Below are 22,803 nucleotides of genomic sequence, written 5' to 3'. Positions count from 1 at the left end.
CTTTTGAATAGACCATCTCTGGAGAGAACAGTCCAAAATTATCATCCTATTAAAATATAACTTCTGCTTTGGTTACTTCTTCTTGTTTTCTTTAAAGTTCTAAACTATGGTGTTTGGCCAGGGAAACACAGACTATCCCTGAGATCAAACAGAACTGGCCCTTAATGTTACACACAGGGCCAGGAGTATATTTCCTATGCTTCTTCTTCAAAATAGAAACTCTTCACCCACTACCTGTCCATCCTGACACCAGGGCATCAACTTCCAAGTTAGAGTTGAGATAAACACTTCAGATTTTAGGCCTACCCAGCCTCATTCACTTGTCAGCTATTTTTCTTTTTTTTTAATCTTCTCCTTTCTGTCACAGAGTCTCAGAGACTTCTGCACCCGAATGTCATGACTTGTCATGACCTGAGCTTGTGTTCATTGACAGGAGCTTGTGAGAAAATGAGCTGGGAGAAACAGATGTAACTAGAGGGAAGTCAAAATGAAAGCTATGAATTTAAAATAAAAAAAAGTGGAAGAAGAAGAGAATATTCAGGAGTTTCCCTTAACCTCTCATTTTCCCAAAATTACACACACTGCCTGACAGCTATTCTTGATCTCTTTTCATTCAACATTCACAGGATCAAGATGATTTCAGAACACAGAGCAAAGTTAAGGCTGTGAGAGGTCACTCATCTTCTCCATAAGAAAAGAAATGTGCACTCCCCTCATTCTCAGAGTAACCCACTGTAAATGATGAATTTTATGTCAAAATGGAATTTTCTTCATTCTTTCTTGTACAAATGTATGAATGTTTCTACACACTACGATGCATCATCAAGGTAGCATATAGATTTTCCTTCCCTTGAGACCTTTAAAGAAGATAAATATAAAACGTCTTTGAAGGATGGCATGGAGTCCTTACCTAACGTTGAGGAATGAATTAAAAAACCTTTGCTGTCCCTAGTGCATTATGAGTGAGGAATAAAAACAAAACAAAAAACATTAGCTATACTAATAATATATTGATAAAACAATTCCTTTTTTTAACATCTTTATTGGAGTATAATTGCTTTACAATGGTGTGTTAGTTTCTGCTTTATAACAAAGTGAATCAGTTATACATATACATATGCTCCCATATCTCTTCCCTCTTGCATCTCCCTCCCTCCCACCCTCCCTATCCCACGCCTCTAGATGGTCACAAAGCACCGAGCTGATCTCCCTGTGCTATGCGGCTGCTTCCCACTAGCTATCTATTTTACACTTGGTAGTGTATATATGTCCATGCCACTCTCTCACTTTGAACAATTCCTTTTAAACACTCTTTATTTCCAATGTGGTAATTTCTCTTTTTTAAACATAACTCTCTGCCACCCTGACATTAAATGTCAAAGTAGCACCAATTCTGTCCAGTTGAGCTACAAAATTAATTGACTACTATAAAGAATAGCAATTTAGCGTAATGAAGCACAGAAGACCCAATATCAACAATAAATTAGAAGACATAACTGCCTTTCATAACTGAGTTATACCCAAGCCTGTAGTGTCCAGAAATTACTGCAAGGTGATTAGAATGTTTATTAAAAGTACTAGGGGGGCTTCCCTGGTGGCGCACTGGTTGAGAGTCCGCCTGCCGATGCAGGGGACACGGGTTCGTGCCCCGGTTCGGGAGGATCCCACATGCCGCGGAGCGGCTAGGCCCGTGACCATGGCCGCTGAGCCTGTGCGTCCGGAGCCTGTGCTCCGCAACGGGAGAGGCCACAGCAGTGAGAGGCCCGCGAACCGCAAAAAAAAAAGAAAAAAAGTACTAGGATATCTGATGTCTTCTGAGTAAACAAAGAATCTAAGGGAAATATACGTTCTCTTTAGAATTCCAAGTACTAAGAACCGATAGATCTTAAAATAGCAACAAGATGCCCAACTCCTGGTACATAGTAACTGGATGTTGAATAAATGCACTATAGCTAAAATCTTGTTTCCTCTATACTTTTGGTGTTTTTGAAATGACTACTTACTGCCCCTCACAGTATGCTCAGACCTCTCTCTCATTCAGGTATGAAATCTGGATTAACATATCTTTGTTTTCTTTTTTATTCAAAGTACAATTGCCTGTGTCTATAATCCTACTGGCTTATTTTATTTATACAGTTGAGATTTATTTATCTTTGTTAATTCTTGAGATTAGTATAAATCTTAATAGATCTTCCCAATCACTGTTGAAATGCAGTTTTTAGAGTTCAGCAACAGTATTAATTTACTTCTTTTAAATTACCACCTTCCCCATCTCAACTAGAAACTAGAAGGTTGGAATATGAGCTGGATTATACCCAGAATCTCAATGATCATTTCTAGACATTCATACATAAATCTATGATATTAAGTGATTATTACTTTATCACCCCAAGAATTCTTTATAACAATTTGCCTGTAATGAAAATTTTCAGAGGTATAAACAGAGATATTGCTGCTATTAGATATGTAGGGTTCTAATCTAGATACCTACCTAGGTGAGCAAGTTCCAAGAACCTGATTCCTAACTACACAGCAATGTAAAGAACCATATCACTAGACTTTCCCTTAATTCAGCTCTTGTAGAAGATGGTCACTGAAAAGACAGGAAAAGGGCAAATTTTAGGGGCTTCCTGTGGCTCTAAGCTTCTGATGGTGAAAACATGAGGAATTCTGTGAGCTTTGGGGCATCTGTTAGTAAATGACATCCTACAACAAAAAATATTTCCACTGACTCAACATCTGCTCTGAGATTTCATTTCAAAAGTTGATTTTGGGGAGAGGGGGAAGATGGCGGAGGGAGAGGGGGAAGATAGCGGAAGAGTAAGACGCGGAGATCACCTTCCTCCCCACAGATACACCAGAAATACATCTACACGTGGAACAACTCCTACAGAACACCCACTGAATGCTGGCAAAAGACCTCAGACCTCCCAAAAGGCAAGAAACCCCCCACGTACCTGGGTAGGGCAAAAGAAAAAAGAATAAACAGAGACAAAAGGATAGGGATGGGACCCACACCAGTGGGAAGGAGCTGTGAAGGAGGAAAGGTTTCCAAACACTAGGAAGCCCCTTCGCGGGCGGAGACTGCGGGTGGCGGAGGGGGGAGCTTCAGAGCCACAGAGGAGAGCGCAACAACAGGGGTGCGGAGGGCAAAGCGGAGAGATTCCCACACAGAGGATCGGTGCCGACCAGCACTCATCAGCCCGAGAGGCTTGTCTGCTCTCCCGCCGGGACGGGCGGGGGCTGGGAGCTGAGGCTGGGGCTTCGGTAGGATCGCAGGGAGAGGACTGGCAGTGTGAACACTGCATGTAGTGCACCACGGCTAGCCGGGAGGGAGTCCGGGAAAAAGTCTGGACCTGCCGAAGACGCAAGACACTTTTTCTTCCCGCTTTGTTTCCTGGTGCGCGAGGAGAGGGGATTAAGAGCGCTGCTTAAAGGAGCTCCAGAGACGGGCATGAGACGCTAAGGCTGCTGCTGCTGCCGCCACCAAGAAGCCTGTGTGCGAGCACAGGTCACTCTCCACACCTCCCCTCCCGGGAGCCTGCGCAGCCCGCCACTGCCAGGGCCCCGTGATCCAGGGACAACTTCCCCGGGAGAACGCACGGCACACCTCAGGCTGGTGCAACGTCACAGTGGCCTCTGCCGCCGCAGGCTCATCCCACACTCCGTACCACTCCTTCCCCCCACCGATGGCCTGAGTGAGCCAGAGCCCCCGAATCAGCAAGCCCTTTAACCCCGTCCTGTCTGAGCGAAGGACAGGCCCTCCGGCGACCTACACACAGAGGCGGGGCCAAATCCAAAGCTAAACACCGGGAGCTGTGTGAACAAAGAAGAGAAAGGGAAATTTCTCCCAGCAGCCTCAGGAGCAGCGGATTAAATCTCCACAATCAACTTAACGTACCCTGCATCAGTGGAATACCGAAATAGACAACGAATCATCTCAAATTGAGGAGGTGGACTTTGAGAGCAAGATATATTATTTTTTCCCCTTTTCCTCTTTTTGTGAGTGTGTATGTATATGCTTCTGTGTGAGATTTTCTCTATATAGCTTTGCTTTCACCATTTGCCCTAGGGTCTGCCCGTCCGTTTTTTGTTTCTTTTTTTTTTTTTACTTTAAAAAAATTTTTTTCTTAATAATTATTTTTTATTTAACTAATTTTTTTTATTTTATCTTACTTAATTTTATCCTCTTTCTTTCTTTCTACTTTTTCTCCCTTTTATTCTGAGCCATGTGCATAAAAGGCTCTTGGTGCTGCAGCCAGGCATCAGGGCTGTGCCTCTGACGTGGGAGAGCCAACTTCAGGACACTGGTCCACAACAGACCTCCCAGCTCCACGTAATATCAAACACCGAAAATCTCCCAGAGATCTCCATCTCAACACAAACACCCAGCTTCACTCAACGACCAGCAAGCTACAGTGCTGAACACCCTATGCCAAACAACTAGCAAGACAGGAACACAAACCCACGATTAGCAGAGAGGCTGCCTAAAATCATAATAAGTCCACAGACACCCCAAAACACACCAACAGACGTAGACCTCCCCACCAGAAAGACAAGATCCAGCCTCATCCACCAGAACACAGGCACTAGTCCCCTCCACCAGGAAGCCTACACAACCAACTGAACCAACCTTAGCCACTGGGGACAGACACCAAAAACAACGGGAACTACGAACTTGCAGCCTGCAAAAAGGAGACCCCAAACACAGTAAGATAAGCAAAATGAGAAGACAGAAAAACACACAGCAGATGAAGGAGCAAGATAAAAACCCACCAGACCTAACAAATGAAGAGGAAATGGGCAGTCAACCTGAAAAAGAATTCAGAATAATGATAGTAAAGATGATCCAAAATATTGGAAATAGAATAGAGAAAATGCAAGAAATATCTAACTAGGACCTAGAAGAACTAAAGAGGACACAAGCAACGATGAACAACACAATAAATGAAATTAAAAATACTCTAGAAGGGATCAATAGCTGAATAACTGAGGCAGAAGAACAGATAAGTGACCTGGAAGATAAAATAGTGGAAATAACTACTGCAGAGCAGAATAAAGAAAAAAGAATGAAAAGAACTGAGGACAGTCTCAGAGACCTCTGGGACAACATTAAACGCACCAGTATTTGAATAATAGGGGTCCCAGAAGAAGAAGAGAAAAAGAAAGGGACTGAGAAAATATTTGAAGAAATTATAGTTGAAAACTTCCCTAATATGGGAAAGGAAATAGTTAATCAAGTCCAGGAAGCACAGAAAGTCCAATACAGGATAAATCCAAGGAGAAACATGCCAAAACACATATTAATCAAATTATCAGAAATTAAATACAAAGAAAACATATTAAAAGCAGCAACGGAAAAACAACAAATAACACACAAGAGAATCCCCATAAGGTTAACTGCTGATCTTTCAGCAGAAACTCTGCAAGCCAGAAGGGAGTGGCAGGACATATTTAAAGTGATGAAGGAGAAAAACCTACAACCAAGATTACTCTACCCAGCAAGGATCTCATTCAGATTTGATGGAGAAATTAAAACCTTTACAGATAAGCAAAAGCTGAGAGAGTTCAGCACCACAAAATCAGCTTTACAACAAATGCAAAAGGAACTTCTCTAGGCAAGAAACACAAAAGAAGGAAAAGACCTACAATAACAAAACCCAAACCAATTAAGAAAATGGGAATAGGAACATACATATCGATAATTACCTTAAATGTAAATGGATCAAATGCTCCCACCATAAGACACAGACTGGCTGAATGGATACAAAAATAAGACCCATATATATGCTGTCTACAAGAGACCCACTTCAGAGCTAGGGACACATACAGACTGAAAGTGAGGGAACGGAAAAAGTTATTCCATGCAAATAGAAATCAAAAGAAAGCTGGAGTAGCAATTCTCATATCAGACAAAATAGACTTTAAAATAAAGACTATTACAAGAGACAAAGAAGGAAATTACATAATGATCAAGAGATCGATCCAAGAAGAAGATATAACACTTGTAAATATTTATGCACCCAACATAGGAGCACCTCAATACATAAGGCAAATACTAACAGACATAAAAGGGGAAATCGACAGTAACACATTCATAGTAGGGGACTTTAACACCTCACTTTCACCAATGGACAGATCATCCAAAATGAAAATAAATAAGGAAACACAAGCTTTAAATGATACATTAAGCAAGATGGACTTAATTGATATTTATAGGACATTCCATCCAAAAACGACAGAATACATATTTTTCTCAAGTGCTCATGGAACATTCTCCAGGATAGATCATATCTTGGGTCACATTCAAGCCTTAGTAAATTTAAGAAAATTGAAATCGTATCAAGTATCTTCCGACCACAACGCTATGAGACTAGATATCAATTACGGAAAAAGATCTGTCAAAATACAAACACATGGAGGCTAAACAATACACTACTTAATAACGAAGTGATCACTGAAGAAATCAAAGAGGAAATCAAAAAATACCTAGAAACAAGTGACAATGGAGACACGACGACCCAAAACCTATGGGATGCAGAAAAAGCAGTTCTAAGAGGGAAGTTTATAGCAATACAATCCTACCTTAAGAAACAGGAAACATCTCGAATCAACAACCTAACCTCCTTGCACCTAAAGCAATTAGAGAAAGAAGAACAAAAAAAACCCAAAGGGAGAAGAAGGAAAGAAATCATAAAAATCATATCAGAAATAAATGAAAAAGAAATGAAGGAAACGATAGCAAAGATCAATAAAATAAAAGCTGGTTCTTTGAGAAGATAAACAAAATTGATAAACCATTAGCCCGACTCATCAAGAAAAAAAGGGAGAAGACTCAAATCAATAGATTAGAAATGAAAAAGGAGAAGTAACAACTGACACTGCAGAAATAAAAAAGATCATGAGAGATTACTACAAGCAACTCTATGCCAATAAAATGGACAACCTGGAAGAAATGGACAAATTCTTAGATATGCACAGCCTGCCAAGACTGAACCAGGAAGAAGTAGAAAATATAAACAGACCAATCACAAGCACTGAAATTGAGACTGTGATTAAAAATCTTCCAACGAACAAAAGCCCAGGACCAGATGGCTTCACAGGCAAATTCTATCAAACATTTAGAGAAGAGCTAACACCTGTCCTTCTCAAACTCTTCCAAAATATAGCAGAAGGAGGAACACTCCCAAACTCATTCTACAAGGCCACCATCACCCTGACACCAAAATCAGACAAAGGTGTCACAAAAACTACAGGCCAATATCACTGATGAATATAGATGCAAAAATCCTCAACAAAATACTAGCAAACAGAATCCAACAGCACATTAAAAGGATCATACACCATGATCAAGTGGGGTTTATTCCAGGAATGCAAGGATTCTTCAATATACGCAAATCAATCAACGTGATACACCATATTAACAAATTAAAGGAGAAAAACCATATGACCAACTCAATAGATGCAGAGAAAGCTTTCAACACCCATTTATGATAAAAACCCTGCAGAAAGTAGGCATAGAGGGAACTTTCTTCAACATAATAAAGGCCATATATGACAAACCCACAGCCAACATCGTCCTCAATGGTGAAAATGGTGAAAAACTGAAACCATTTCCACTAAGATCAGGAACAAGACAAGGTTGCCCACTCTCACCACTCTTATTCAACATAGTTTTGGAAGTTTTAGCCATAGCAATCAGAGAAGAAAAGGAAATAAAAGGAATCCAAATCGGAAAAGAAGAAGTAAAGCTGTCACTGTTTGCAGATGACATGATACTACACATAGAGTATCCTAAAGATGCTACCAGAAAACTACTAGAGCTAATCAATGAATTTGGTAAAGTAGCAGGATACAAAATTAATGCACAGAAATCTCTGGCATTCCTATACACTAATGATGAAAAATCTAAAAGTGAAATCAAGAAAACACTCCCATTTACCACTGCAACAAAAAGAATAAAATATCTAGGAATAAACCTACCTAAGGAGACAAAAGACCTGTAGCAGAAAATTATAAGCCACTGATGAAAGAAATTAAATATGATACAAATAGATGGAGAGATATACCATGTTCTTGGATTGGAAGAATCAACATTATGAAAATGACTCTACTACCCAAAGCAATCTACAGATTCAATGCAATCCCTATCAAACTACCACTGGCATTTTTCACAGAATTAGAACAAAAAATTTCACAATTTGTATTGAAACACCAAAGACCCCGAATAGCCAATGCAATCTTGAGAACGAAAAATGGAGCTGAGGAATCAGGCTCCCTGACTTCAGGCTATACTACAAAGCTACAGTAATCAAGACAGTATGGTGCTGGCACAAAAACAGAAATATAGATCAATGGAACAGGATAGAAAGCCCAGAGATAAACCCATGCACATATGGTCACCTTATCTTTGACAAAGGAGGCAGGAATGTACAGTGGAGAAAGGACAGCCTCTTCAATAAGTGGTGCTGGGAAAACTGGACAGGTACATGTAAAAGTATGAGATTAGAACACTCCCTAACACCATACACAAAAATAAGCTCAAAATGGATTAAAGACCTAAATGTAAGGCCAGAAACTATCAAACTCTTAGAGGAAAACATAGGCAAAACACTCTATGACATAAACCACAGCAAGATCCTTTTTGACCCACCTCCTAGAGAAATGGAAATAAAAACAAAAATAAACAAATGGGACGTAATGAAACTTCAAAGCTTTTGCACAGCAATGGAAACCATAAACAAGACCAAAGGACAACACTAAGAATGGGAGAAAATATTTGCAAATGAAGCAACTGACAAAGGATACATCTCCAAAAATTATAAGCAGCTCATGCAGCTCAATAACAAAAAAACAAACAACCCCATCCAAAAATGGGCAGAAGACCTAAATAGACATTTCTCCAAAGAAGATATACAGATTGCCAACAAACACATGAAAGAATGCTCAACATCATTAATCATTAGAGAAATGCAAATCAAAACTACAATGAGATATCATCTCACACCAGTCAGAACTGCCATCATCAGAAAATCTAGAAACAATAAATGTTGGAGAGGGTGTGGAGAAAAGGGAACACTCTTGCACTGCTGGTAGGAATGTGAATTGGTACAGCCCCTATGGAGAACAGTATGGAGGTTCCTTAAAAAACTACAAATAGAACTACCATATGACCCAGCAATCCCACTACTGGGCATATACCCTGAGAAAACCATAATTTAAAAAGAGTCATGTACCAAAATGTTTATTGCAGCTCTATTTACAATAGCCAGGACATGGAAGCAACCTAAGTGTCTATCATCGGATAAATGGATAAAGAAGATGTGGCACATATATACAATGGAATATTACTCAGCCATACAAAGAAACGAAATTGAGTTTTTTGTAGTGAGGTGGATGGACTTAGAGTCTGTCATACAGAGTGAAGTAACTCAGAAAGAGAAAGACAAATACCGTATGCTAACACATATATATGGAATCTAAGAAAAAAAAAATGTCATGAAGAACCTAGGGGTAAGATGGGAATAAAGACACAGACCTACTAGAGAATGAACTTGAGGATATCGGGAGGGGCAAGGGTAAGCTGTGACAAAGTGAGAGAGTGGCATGGGCATATATACACTACCAAACGTAAAATAGATAGCTCATGGGAAGTAGCCGCATAGCACAGGGAGATCAGCTCGGTGGTTTGTGACCACCTAGAGGGGTGGGATAGGGAGGGTGGGAGGGAGAGAGACGCAAGAGGGAGAGATATGGGAACATATGTATATGTATAACTGATTCACTTTGTTATAAAGCAGAAACTAACACACCATTGTAAAGCAATTATACTCCAATAAAGATGTTAAAAAAAAAAGTTGATTTTATTTTGAAAAGCTAACATGAAATCACCAAAGAGATTACTTCTAAAGCAGTTCTTTCAGATAGAGCCTTAAAACTAAATGTCCAAATCATTTATTTTTATTTCCTCTCACTCACAACTAATAGGGAATACAGTTCTCAATTTCTTCTAAGGCTGTCACAAAATAAAAGATTATTTTGAAAAAATTTTGATCTCATCTAAATGTCCAACTAAGACCATGCAAGGAAACTTTATGAAAACAACTCTCTCTAAGAAGCACCTTCCTTGTTCCTGTCTCAATTAATCTATTAATATTTAAAGTTAATTTTAGGTAAGTTGTTTTGTTTCATTGAGTTTATTTCTTAAAATGTGCAAAGGACCAGGGACTTCCCTGGTGTTCCAGTGGTAAAGAATCCACCTTCGAATGCAGGGGATGCAGGTTTGATCCCTGGTCGGGGAACTAAGATCCCACATGCTGCAGGGCAACTAAACCCAGGCGCCACAACTACTGAGCTCACGTGCCTCAACTAGAGGGCCCACGTGCTCTGGGGCCTGCGCGCCACAACCAGAGAAGAGAAAACTCACACACCACAACTAGAGAGAAACCCCAATGCCACAACAAAAAGATCCCGCATGGCTAAACAAAGATCCCGCATGCCACAACTAAAACCCGACGCAACCATAAAAATAAATAAGTAAATAAATAAATACATAATATTAAAAGAAAAAAGTGTGCAAAAGACCAAATGATTCATTAGAGTCTGCCTACAGATGTTTCATGAAATTACATCATCTAAAACAAAATAATTCTAAGACCCAAATTAACAAACAGAAACTTTGTGTTTTGTATTTAGAAGACATTTAATGGCATTTTTGTCTTTCTTTCTCAAATTTTTCCAAAGCCTCTTATTCTACGAATTAATTTCCTCTCTCCAATCAGAAATCCATCTTTACAGATACCTCTCTCCAATCAGAAGTCCATCTTTACAGATAAAGTATAAAACTTAGGATCTAGATTTGTCTAAAATGGTAATTTATGATTTAAAAAACCCTACATTCAGTTTAAACAGCAGCAACTGTAATTACATCCCACTTTTAACACTGCTTTACTGATTTGATCCTATTTAAGCTTTTCAAGAACCAACATAGTGACAACTTGTTCATTCAGAGGAAATCAAGAAAAGATTATATTCAAATGAATATAAACTCATGTCATGTTCATTGAAATGCTCTCGAAGCTTTGGATGTCTTCTGAAACGTAACATATTTTGTGGTCACAAAGATACACTTCTCTCAGTGGCTTCTCATTTTAGGAACTGGTTTGTTCATTTCTACAATGCCTTTGCACCCTCTTATGGTCATTTTAGGATTTGCTTTATTGGGAGCAATTTATTCAAGGCTATTCAATAGTTTCTTTATCTTGTAAATTTGAATTTTTATTAGAATAATGACATTTACACACTTTCCACCTTTAAATCTGTAATTTCGTAATCCCAAATATTAATTGAAGCTCACACTTCCTCACATTGTTGAGAAAACAGAAGTATACAGAGTTGAGGTTACTAGGATAATAATTAGAAACACTCCATACTTTCCAATTATGTCTGACATATTAGCAAGCTAATAAGAATTTAAGATTCTGCCTCCTAGGCACAAAGCAATTCAATAGTAATGCCATCATTAGGTATCACAGTTCTTATTTTCTGATACTGACATGATGAAATCAACTTAGAATCTGTTTGGGCCTGTTTATATGAAGCATGGATATGACCTCTAACTTAGTACAATGTCCTAAAAATAACAGCATAAATGTGGCTGTCCTTCATTAAGAAGTTGCAATAGCAAGATAAACACACATAACACACACATAAACACACACAACACACACACACACACACACATACACTTTACACTTTATAACTCATTTGGCTCGTGTTGTACTGGAAACATTAAATTCCTTTAACCTAGAGATCTTTAAAAAAAACCTAAGGATCAAATGTTACCATTCTATTATATTTAATTTGATAACCACAATAAAAACAAAAACCGCTTGTCCCTTTCCTGACTTAAAATCGCCTTCTTTCTGTTATAGTTTCATGTGTAGAAAACATTTAGGAAAAATGTGTAAAGCTTTAATGGCAAGCTTTATTTCTGAATTCATGCTGCTGCCAATGATAAGGATATCTGCTTTGTGATAAAAAAAAAAGAAACAACTGTTCAAACTGTACATATGGCAGAGGAACTACTCTTTAAAGTGTTTATGAGAAGAACTGTTGCATTACCATATTTTTTTTTCTTTCCAGGGCGACAGCTACACATTTTAAGATACTTTCAACTTGAAGTATAACTTGAGTACTATAGGCTTTAAATTCCTAACTTATAATACCTTCATATTTTTGTCAGAAAAATACATCAGAACCTATACATGTATCTATAAATCAATAATTTTGGTTTCAAAATACAACTACTGTTATTAAGGGCACAGACGAGTATTAACCCAAAGTGCAAGAAATCCCAAAACTGAATAACAGTTGAGGGGATAGAAAATACAATTTCACCAAGCTAAAGTCAGATATCATATAGGATGATGCTCCAAATATTTAAAGCTTCTATCAATTCCCAAATTACAAATGAAGTTTAAAAATAAAATTTTGGGTGGTCCATCTGAAAAATGCACTTATCTCTTACAGTAAATAATAGCACTTACAAAGATCACCAATGCCTGCAAGATATCAATCTGTAGGTTTCCTATGTAATTCAATCACTGTATCAGATGTGCTGACAGCAAATATATACTTCAGAACATTAAAGTTATTGCCAGTTGTAAAAATATCCTTTATCTACAAATGTACTTTCAAAGAATCTAAAAACCCACATCATCTCTCTGACAAAGAAACCATGTATGTTGTCTAAAATACACTGTCCATATTTCATAAATACTGCAAAATATGAAATTGCCAAGTGAACACTACCAATACCTCCTCTTGTATGCACTCTTTCACAATGACAGTCATTGACAACTGGAATCTACTTTACAGGTATGTCTATCTTTCTTAAAACACAATATGCTTTGTTGGACTTCCCTGGTGGTGCAGTGGTTAAGAATCCGCCTGCCAGTGCAGGGGACAGGGATTCGAGCCCTGCTCCGGGAAGATCCCACATGCCACGGAGCAACTAAGCCCGTGTGCCACAACTACTGAGCCTGAGTGCCACAACTACTGAAGCCCGCACACCTAGAGCCCGTGCTCCGCAACAAGAAGCCACTGCAATGAGAAGCCCGCACACTGCAATGAAGAGTAGCCTCCGCTCGCCGCAACAAGAGAAAGCCCGTACGCAGCAATGAAGACCCAACACAGCCAAAAAGAAATATATTTATTATTTTTAAAAATTTTTTAAATAAAAAAATTAAAAAACAATATACTTTGTTAATGGATATTGCAAATACTTGTGTTCAAATGTATCCTGTCCCACAAAAGTCTGATAATTTAATTGTATATTCAAAGATATAAAACAATTAAGTCCACTAGCATCAACAACCATTTAGGAAACCAATAATAAGTGTTGTTTGAAAGCAGAGTAACCCAGATGTCCTAAACTACTTAACATAAAATTTCAGGCCCTTCAAAATCAGCCACAGAACACTACTCTTCTTCAGCCTTATACCTTTTCACATTTCAGTGATTACACATTTAGCTCCCTTTATCAGAAATAATTCCCTCTCTTAAAATTCTAATTCGAAAAGATACACACACCCTAATGTTCACAGCAGCAATATTTACAACAGCCAAGACATGAAAGCAACCTAAATGTGCATCAACAGATGAATGAATAAAGAAGATGTGGTACATATATACAATGGAATATATCAGCCACAAAAAAAGAATGAAACAATGCCACTTACAGCAACATGGATGGACCTAGAGATTAGCACACCAAGTGAAGTTAAGTCAGAGAGAGAATGACAAATATCATATGGTATCGCTTATATGTGGAATCTAAAATATGATACTAATGAACTTATTTACAAAACAGAAATAGATGCACAGACATAGAAAACAAACTTATGGTTACCAAAGGGGAAAAGGAGGGGAGGGATAAATTAGGAGTTTGGAATTCGCAGATAAAAACTATATACAAAATAGATAAACAACAAGGTCCTACTGTATAGCACAGGGAACTATATTCAATATCTTGTAATAACCTATAATAGAAAAGAATATGAAAAAGAATATACATATGTAACTGAATCACTTTGCTGTACTATACTTCAATAAAATAAATAAATAAGAAATAATTCCCTCTCTTACTGTAGAACATCATTATACACTGGGATTTATCATATGGTAGTATAAAATATTTGTTTGAATGGCTCTCTCTCCCAGCTGACCACCATATGAATTCCTTGAAGGCAGGAACTGACTTGATTCATTTTTTTTCTTTTTTTTTTGGCCACACCTTGCAGCCTGTTCCCCAACCTAGTTCCCCAACCAGCAACTGAACCCAGGCCCTCGGCAGGGAAAGCACGGAGTGCCGACCGCTGGACCACCAGGGAATTCCCTTGATTCATTTTTACATGCCCAGTACCTGAAAAATAGTAGGTGCTGAAGCAACATGATGCTTTTGGAGTCCAAAACATCATTATGGAAAACTGTGTTTTAATCCTAGGCTCAATCACTTAATTTTGCAGTTTCCTTATATGTAAATGAGGGATAAACACCTTGCAGGATTGTTGAGAAACTAAAAGATACCCATAAAGTGACTAACCCAGTGCCTGGCACATAGAAGGCACTGTAATATGTGTTCAGTAAATGTTAGCTGAATTGATCTTTCCCTACAGCTCTTTCCACTTATATATTTACTCAAAATATTTCCAGACTTCTCAAAATTTAAACCACTACCTTGCTCCTTTTTACTCTTCCCTATATACCAGAATTTAAATATAACCACAGCTATAAAAATGAAGGATTTTACAGTGTATTCAGGCAATTAATGCATTTGAGGGCAGTAAGTTCAATTTTTTTTCCAGAAATAAAATATCCTAAGGAATGGGAACTAAAGTACAGGGCATTCAGCTTTATTGTCTCTTCTATTTCTCACCAAAAGAGAAAAACAAAAATGTTTCAATATTTATAAGACTAAGAAGGGATGAGCATAATTCTGCCTTAACATACATTTCTGTGGGCCGCGAGGCTGGTCGGGCGTCGAGGCTGGGCGAGCGCGCAGTTGGCGCCGGGGCTCGCCGCCCCCGCCTCGCCGGCCGCACCTCCGGCTTGCTGCCGCGCAGGGGCCTGCGCTGCCCCTGTCTCCCCTTCCGGGCCAGGGTGCAACCCCAGGGCGCGTCCGTCCCCGCCGCCGCTGGCTCCGGTCCCCCACTCCATGGCCGCCTCGGCGCCGCCCCCACCGGACAAGCTGGAGGAAGGTGGCGGCCCCGCACCGCCCCCTGCACCACCCAGCACGACGGAGTTTGCGTCACCCCCGACTCCCATGGTGGATCACCTGGTTTCATCCGACCCTTCTGAGGATGACTTCGGAGCCCCTAAGGTGGGGGGCGCAGCCCCTCCATTCCTGGGCAGTCCTGTCCCCTTTGGGGGCTTCCGTGTACAGGGGTGCATGGCAGGCCAGATACCCCCAGGCTGTGACACTGGGGGTAGAGGAGGCCCCCAGCTTCTTCCTCAACAGCGCCCCCTTTCCCTCCCAACCCCATGGGCCCTGCTTTCAACATGCCCCCGCAGGGCCCTGGCTACCCTCCCCCAGGCAACATGAACTTTCCCAGCCAACCCTTCAACCAGCCTCTGGGTCAAAACTTCAGCCCGCCTGGTGGGCAGATGATGCCAGGCCCCGTGGGGGGATGTGGCTGCACAATCTCACCCACCATGGGACAGCCTCCAGAGGGGAGCTGGGCCCCCCTTCTCTCCCCCAACGCTTTGCCTAGCTAGGGGCACCTTTTGGCCCCTCTCCTCTCCAGAGACCTGGTCAGGTACTCCCCAGCTCGCGCCCCCAACACAGGTCCCTTCCCTGGTCCTGACCCTGGCTTTCCTGGCCCTGGTGGTGAGGATGGGGGTAAGCCCTTAAATGCACCTGCTCCCACTGCTTTTCGCCAGGAGCCCCACTCAGGCTCCCCAGCTGCCACTGTTAATGGAAATCAGCCCAGTTTTCCCCCAAACAGCAGTGGGCGGGGTTGGGGCACCCCGGATGCCAATAGCCTGCCACCCCCGGCAAGACAAGTGCGAGCTCAGGGCCCCAGCCTCCCCCAGGCCTGGTGTATCCATGTGGTGCCTGTCGGAGTGAGGTGAACGATGACCAAGATGCCATTCTGTGTGAGGCTTCCTGCCAGAAGTGGTTCCACCGCGAGTGCACGGGCATGACTGAGAGCGCCTATGGGTTGCTGACCACTGAGGCCTCTGCTGTCTGGGCCTGCGATCTCTGCCTCAAGACCAAGGAGATCCAGTCTGTCTACATCCGCAAAGGCATGGGGCAACTGGTGGCTGCTAACGATGGGTGATGCTGGCGAGGTACCCAGGAAGTGCATACATTCCTCCCTGCTCTTCCAGGGTGGTTGTTTTCTGTCCGGCTCTTGGTCCTCATTTCCACTGGCTTCCCATCCCCATGGGACAGAAACACAATGGCTCCTGGGGGCAGAAAAGGAACTGAGACGGGTAGGCAGAAGAGCCTGGATTGCTCACTTTTCTGGAAACTTACGTGTTGAGATCTACAGAGGTCCAGGAAACCAAAGCCCTGCCAAGCAGAGCCATTTTTGGTGGCTGTCTCTGGAGGCCTAGGGGTGTGACTGCAAGAGAAAAGAGGCTGGAGGAAGACCTGAAGGGCAGGGGTGCCCCTCTACAGATGATGGATGCCCCCAACACCTGTGCCTAACACTCCTATCTAGCCCCCCAGCCCCAGCCTTAGTTTTTGGAGTCCAGTATTAAAGGTTTCTGGCCAGAGGAGTTGGGGGTCTCTTCCCATCTCTGCAGTAGCCCTTTCATGGGTGCTGGGAAACAGCTTTAGGGAATAAATGGAGATTTTCCCCTTTTCTTACCTTCCCCTTGCCTCCTCCAAGACCTACCCAACTCCTCCCCCCTCAGAGAACCAAACAGCTTGAAGAAGCAGGAGAGTACGTGGCTATGGCCACGTGGCTTGGTGATTTGGGGCTTCAAGACAGTAGGTAAGAGATGCTGTCAGGACATATCTCCCTCATACCAAAGTCACTGGTCCTTTCTCAGACTCTCTTGTGCTTTTTCCCTAATGACAATATTTTTGCTAAAAATTGGGGTATGTGGTCTGACAGAGCAGAATATTTGATGTCTGGACTGTCCTGGAAGCCTGGACTCTGGCTGTACACCCCCCCATCTGTTGCACATTAGTCGCAGCGCTGGTCTTCAACTTTTGGCGCCCTTACTTCCCTGCTTCCCTGGCTTGATTGAAGGAAAGCTTGAAAAGGCGCAGAGCCCTTACACCTCATTTTTTCTCCTGATGAAAGGATCCCTGTCACAGCCTGTGGGTGGGGAGGCGGCAGGACCTTCATTGCCATGGTACTAAAATGCAATCCAGAACCTGGATGTTTTTTGTTTCTCTCTTTCCCTGCTATGCTTTATATCTTCTCCGGCCTGGTGATCTAGCTGTTCTCATTCCTCTCAGCCAGGGTCCTGCACTGGGCTTTGTTTCTATTTTATTTTTTAAGCACTGCCTGCCAGAGATGGGCCAGGGGCCTGATCGGAGCCCCTCACAGCTGCTGTCTCTTCCTTACAGCTCGTGCACACATCCTTCAGTGGGGTGGGGAAGGCAGGCTTGGGGTGTGGCCCTGAGACGAGCTGGTGGTCCCCTGCCCCCCGCTTCTCCCGGGACCCTAGCGTGTGCAGAGAAGACAAAGGTATACTGCAGAACTCTTTCGCCTGCCCAGGTGTAGCACGCAGCCTCTGAGGCTGTGAGAAAGAAGGGAGTGGCCTCTGGGCCTCTCTCCTCCAGTGTTCCCTGCTGCGGAGCAGCAGAGACGGCAGCCCCCCCACTGCTGAGCTTTGTGTTGTCTTTGTGGTTCTGTGTGCCCCTCTCTTATCTGTTGCTATTTTTGTGGTCTCCCCCATCTCTGCATTTGGTAAGATGGCTCTTGCAGGGGGGCGTGTCTGTTCAGTCCCTCTCTCCCTCTCGCTCCAGTGCTTTTTTGGAAGGAAGTGGCGGTGGCAGAGATGTGGTGTGGAAATTTTTGTACGGTTGGATTAATAAAATGACTTGGAAAATCAAAAAAAAAGCCATACATTTCTGCCTTTTAAGCCCAGTTTAAACTCGATGAAAGGCCTAGAACACAGACTATTCATTAAAAAAAAAAAGATGCTTTAACTGCAGTGCACATTCAGTAGATAAAATCCAAAGAAAGCAGTCCTGCCTGAAACATTTACAAATCAATTCATTATACTGATTTGGAATGAGATGTGCTGTAATTTAAAACATAGATTACCACAGGCCAAACTTAAGTTCCATTTTTAAGGCACTTTCCCCTGGATATGCACTTGACCGCAGAATTTACAAGAAACAACAATTTGCCTAACCTTAAAAAAAAGCCATTGCACTATTTACAATAGCCAGGACATGGAAGCAACCTAAGTGTCCATCAAAAGATGAATGGATAAAGAAGGTGTGGCACATATATACAATGGAATATTACTCAGCCATAAAAAGAAACAAAATCGAGTTATTTGTAGTGAGGTGGATGGACCTAGAGTCTGTCATACAGAGTGAAGTAAGTCAGAAAGAGAAAAACAAATACTGTATACTAACACATATATATGGAATCTAAAAAAAAAAAAGGTTCTGATGAACCTAGGGGCAAGACAGGAATAAAACAGCACACATAGAGAATGGACTTGAGGACACGGGGAGGGAGTAAACGTAAGCTGGGACGAAGTGAGAGAGTAGCATTGACATACATACACTACCAAACGTAAAATAGATAGCAAGTGGGAAGCAGCCGCACAGCACAGGGAGATCAGCTCGGTGGTTTGTGACCACCTAGAGGGGTGGGATAGGGAGGGTGGGAGGGAGACGCAAGAGGGAAGGGGATATGGGGATATATGTATACATATAGATGATTCACTTTGTTATACAGCAGGAACTAACACAACATTGTAAAGCAATTATACTCCAATAAAGATGTTAAAAAAAAAGCTACTGTATGTAAATACTAGTTTTTAAAGGGGTAATGCTTAAGAATTTAATCATAATGAAATTTCAAAAGTACAAAACATATGTTTGAATTAACTAATAACTTCAATAAATCATTAATATTTTATTGAGAACAGGCAATGTGTTTCCATTTCAAAATGATTTATCCCACATATAATGTCTAGAATGTTTCCATCTCATCTCCTAGTTCTAATGTAATACTGGAAGAAAAATTTTAAGTTTGGTTCTTTTTTTTTTTTTCATAGAAAAAGCTGCTCCTTGGGAAACCAGTGATTATGCTTAAGAGTCTTTTTGTCCTACTCAAATCTCCTGAAGACTTACTCTTTATCTATGCAACTTAAATATTTGGGTTTTTTTTCTCCTTATCTGTCTTAAAATGCAGTGATAATAATAGCTGTCACTATACAAGGTATAGCTCAAAAAGCACTGAAACTACGTTTCAGAAAGACTCATCTAATTACAGTCGTCTAATTACACATTACACTCATCTAATTACACATCAAGCAAATGGGGGCATGAAGTCGACTATTCAGTTAATTAAGTGGCTAAAATAAGTGCTTCTTGGAGGGGATAGAATATTTGTTAAAATCATTTTCTTCACAATATAGAACCTAGTAAATCTCTCTGTCATACATACACACACACACACACACACACACACGCCCCTACCAAAAAATAAAAAATAAAAACTACAGGAATCTGGCGGGCATAAGTAAATAAAATAATAAGACGCAACTGAATCATTCTGGAGTCTGCCTAAGGAGCAAGAATCAATGTAAAAAAGTCTTTGCATACCCTTAAGTCTCCTTCAGTGAAATCTCTCTAGGGCCTCAGTTTCTTCATCTGAGCAATGATCCCATCAACTACATGATTTCTCAATTCTATTCTAAGTGTTTTAAGTTCTTATTAAGTTAAATTAGATTAACAGAAATCAACGAAATTGTTGTTAGCTAATGTCTAGATGACACACGTACATATAAAGACATGAATGTTTAAATGAGCAATATGTAAGTTATTCAAACACATGTTACAGATCTTTTAAAATCCAAGAAACAGTAAACAGTTTTTGATATATCATCCTCAAAAGTCTTCTTTGTTTCTAGTATTATAACACAAAAACTGTGAAAAACCAAACAGGTTTTTTTTGGTATTATAACCAAAACCTCAGGGCAAACAAATTATTTTCTTTTCCAGGTTCCTTTTCTTTAAAATGAAAGAGAAATGAAACAAAATTATGGTCTATGAAAAACACCACAACCAAAGAGGATATTTTAAATTATTTCCACAGGACTTCCCTGGTGGTGCAGTGGTTAAGAATCCGCCTGCCAGGGCTTCCCTGGCAGCGCAGTGGTTGAGAGTCCACCTGCTGATTCAGGGGACACGGGTTCGTGCCCTGGTCCGGGAAGATCCCACATGCCGCAGAACAACTAAGCCCGTGAGCCATGGCCGCTGAGCCTGTGCATCCGGAGCCTGTGCTCCACAACGGGACACGGGTTCAAGCCCTGGTCCGGGAAGATCTCACATTCTGTGGAGCAACTAAGCCTGTGTGCCACAACTACTGAGCCTGCACTCTAGAACGTACGAGCCACAACTACTGAGCCCGCATGCCACAAATACTGAAGCCCAGGCGCCTAGAGCCCGTGATCTGCACCAAGAGAAGCCACTGCAATGAGAAGCCCACACACCACAATGAAGAGTAGCCCCTGCTCGCTGCAACCAGAGGAAGCCTGAGCACAGCAAAGAAGACCCAATGCAGCCAAAAATTAATTAATTTAAAAATAAATAAATAAAAAATAAATTATTTCCACAAATGCCCAAAGCAATTTGGGCCTTCTTAAATTTGTTACCCTGTTGAACCAGAGTACTTTAGCTTTATAAAAAGCTTTCTTGAAGTCTGCCACAAAATTTCAAAATAACTACCTTTTCTTCAACAGAAATAAGTGATGTTGACATTTTTCCTGTGACATTTTTCCTGAAAACTTTAACAGGATTCAGACTACCTAATCTTTCTATTGTAAGTATTTTGGGTTTTTTTTGTTTGTTTCTATAAGCAAAAAATCAAGGAAAAAATAAGCTGGATTTTCTGACTTATGTGGTCCCAAAATTAAAACAAAATTTAGTTTCTAAACAATTATTTTTAAACATATTCATCTTACAATTTTTAACCGATGCCTAAAATAATTCTTGAAATAAAATTAATTGGCAATAAATTTAAGTCTGTATTTAAAGTTTCCTTACTAATTGTATTACTCATGTAGATTTGAAAGATACATTCCTTTCCAGGCTGATCATATACCAAAAAGTCACAACCTTTGCTAGTACTGCCACCTGCTGTTGACTCTAAATCATTTTCCAACATATATAAATTGAAATAAAAATAAATGGAATAGCATGGACAAGTTGGTCTGGAAAACAAGCATCGAAACAGATTTTAAAGACAATTTGTGTACAATCCACCGATAAAGTTTTTTCTGACAATAAAGTTATATCTACACTGTAATAAGCCTCTTACTATGAAAGAGGAACATAGTATATGACTGAAAAGACCCTTGAGCCTTTTTAGTCACATTTGATTGAGGTACATTTTTAATTCTTTTTATTGAAGTATACTTGTCATACAATATAATGTTAGTTTCAGGTGTACAACATAGTGATTCGACGCTTATATACACTACAAACTGATCACCATGATAAGTCTAGTAATCATCTGTCAGACGGAAGTATATTTTTTACAAGACCATTAATTATGTGACAAAAAAGAGGGGATGCAGTACCAAAAGAAGTGAAAGTATTAAAGTTTTTCCAGGAAGAATTAAGTGATTTTTTAATTGAGTAGATATGTCTAATAAATGAAGAAATAAGCATATATGTACAAAGATATAAGCAAAAATTGGTGAATCCAGTTGAAGGATATACAGGATATCGTTTTTCTATCCTTTCTACCTTTCTTAGGTTTACAAACTTTCTAAATAAAAAGTTGGAGAAAAAAATATAATGCATTGATATTCTTAATCTGCCTTACCAGTGCAGCTAAATTTCATGGAATTTAAGAGGACACTGAACTTATATTAGACAAATTTAATACATATTTTAAAGTCTGAGAAAGGCTGATACTTTTTGTTAAAGAATATTGAGGCTTTCTTTTTTTTTTCCTCATTCTAGAGAAACATGATTTAGAGCAACCTTGGTCTTGTGGGAGGTGGCTAGTCATACAACTGGAGCAGTGACCTAACAGTGCCTCTTGGGTAAAACAGGAACAAAGTGTATAAAACATAAGTATATCCAATACTTTTTTCTTTTACAATTTAACAGCTTCAAAACTGTTACTTTAAAGCTTTATCAGTGTGCTTCCATTTTCCCTATCTATCAAACATTAAAAAAACCAAAACTGAGAACTTCTTTAAAACATATGCATGAGGATTTTATTATTAAAACTAAAGAAAATTCATTTTAAAGCTGCTTATTTTTTACCAAGAAATCTAACATTTGCATAATAGACAGCTTTTGGGTTGTCTGTTGAACTCTCTTTCTCTGAATTTCCCCACTCAATTCCCTCATCCACAGAGTTTTAAAATCCATGATCCTAGATGGTCATAGCTTATAGGAGAGTGCTCTCTCTTCTTGAAGTTCAGAAGTGGGATTCAGAAAGGATAGTTCAGTCTCTGACGGTTTTTTTTTTTTGATTTTTTTTTTTATATACAGCAGGTTCTTATTAGTCATCAATTTTATACACATCAGTGTATACATGTCAATCCCAATCACCCAATTCATCACACCACAACCCCCAA

The 22,803-nt window shown here is 40.3% G+C and overlaps 1 pseudogene; it reads left to right on the top strand.

The window, feature by feature from the left end:
• Positions 1 to 15,202: 15,202 nt before the first annotated feature.
• LOC111183853 (pygopus homolog 2-like) lies at positions 15,203 to 16,343 on the top strand (annotated as a pseudogene).
• The last annotated feature ends 6,460 nt before the right edge of the window (positions 16,344 to 22,803 follow it).

Source organism: Delphinapterus leucas, chromosome 3 (assembly GCF_059928025.1).
Source record: "Delphinapterus leucas isolate spDelLeu-1000000601 "Yukka" chromosome 3, BTC_Dleu_Yukka2, whole genome shotgun sequence".
In the NCBI taxonomy this organism is placed as follows: domain Eukaryota; kingdom Metazoa; phylum Chordata; class Mammalia; order Artiodactyla; family Monodontidae; genus Delphinapterus; species Delphinapterus leucas.
The sequence above is the reverse complement of the archived record's forward strand: the minus strand, read 5'-3'. Positions and strand labels throughout refer to the sequence as shown.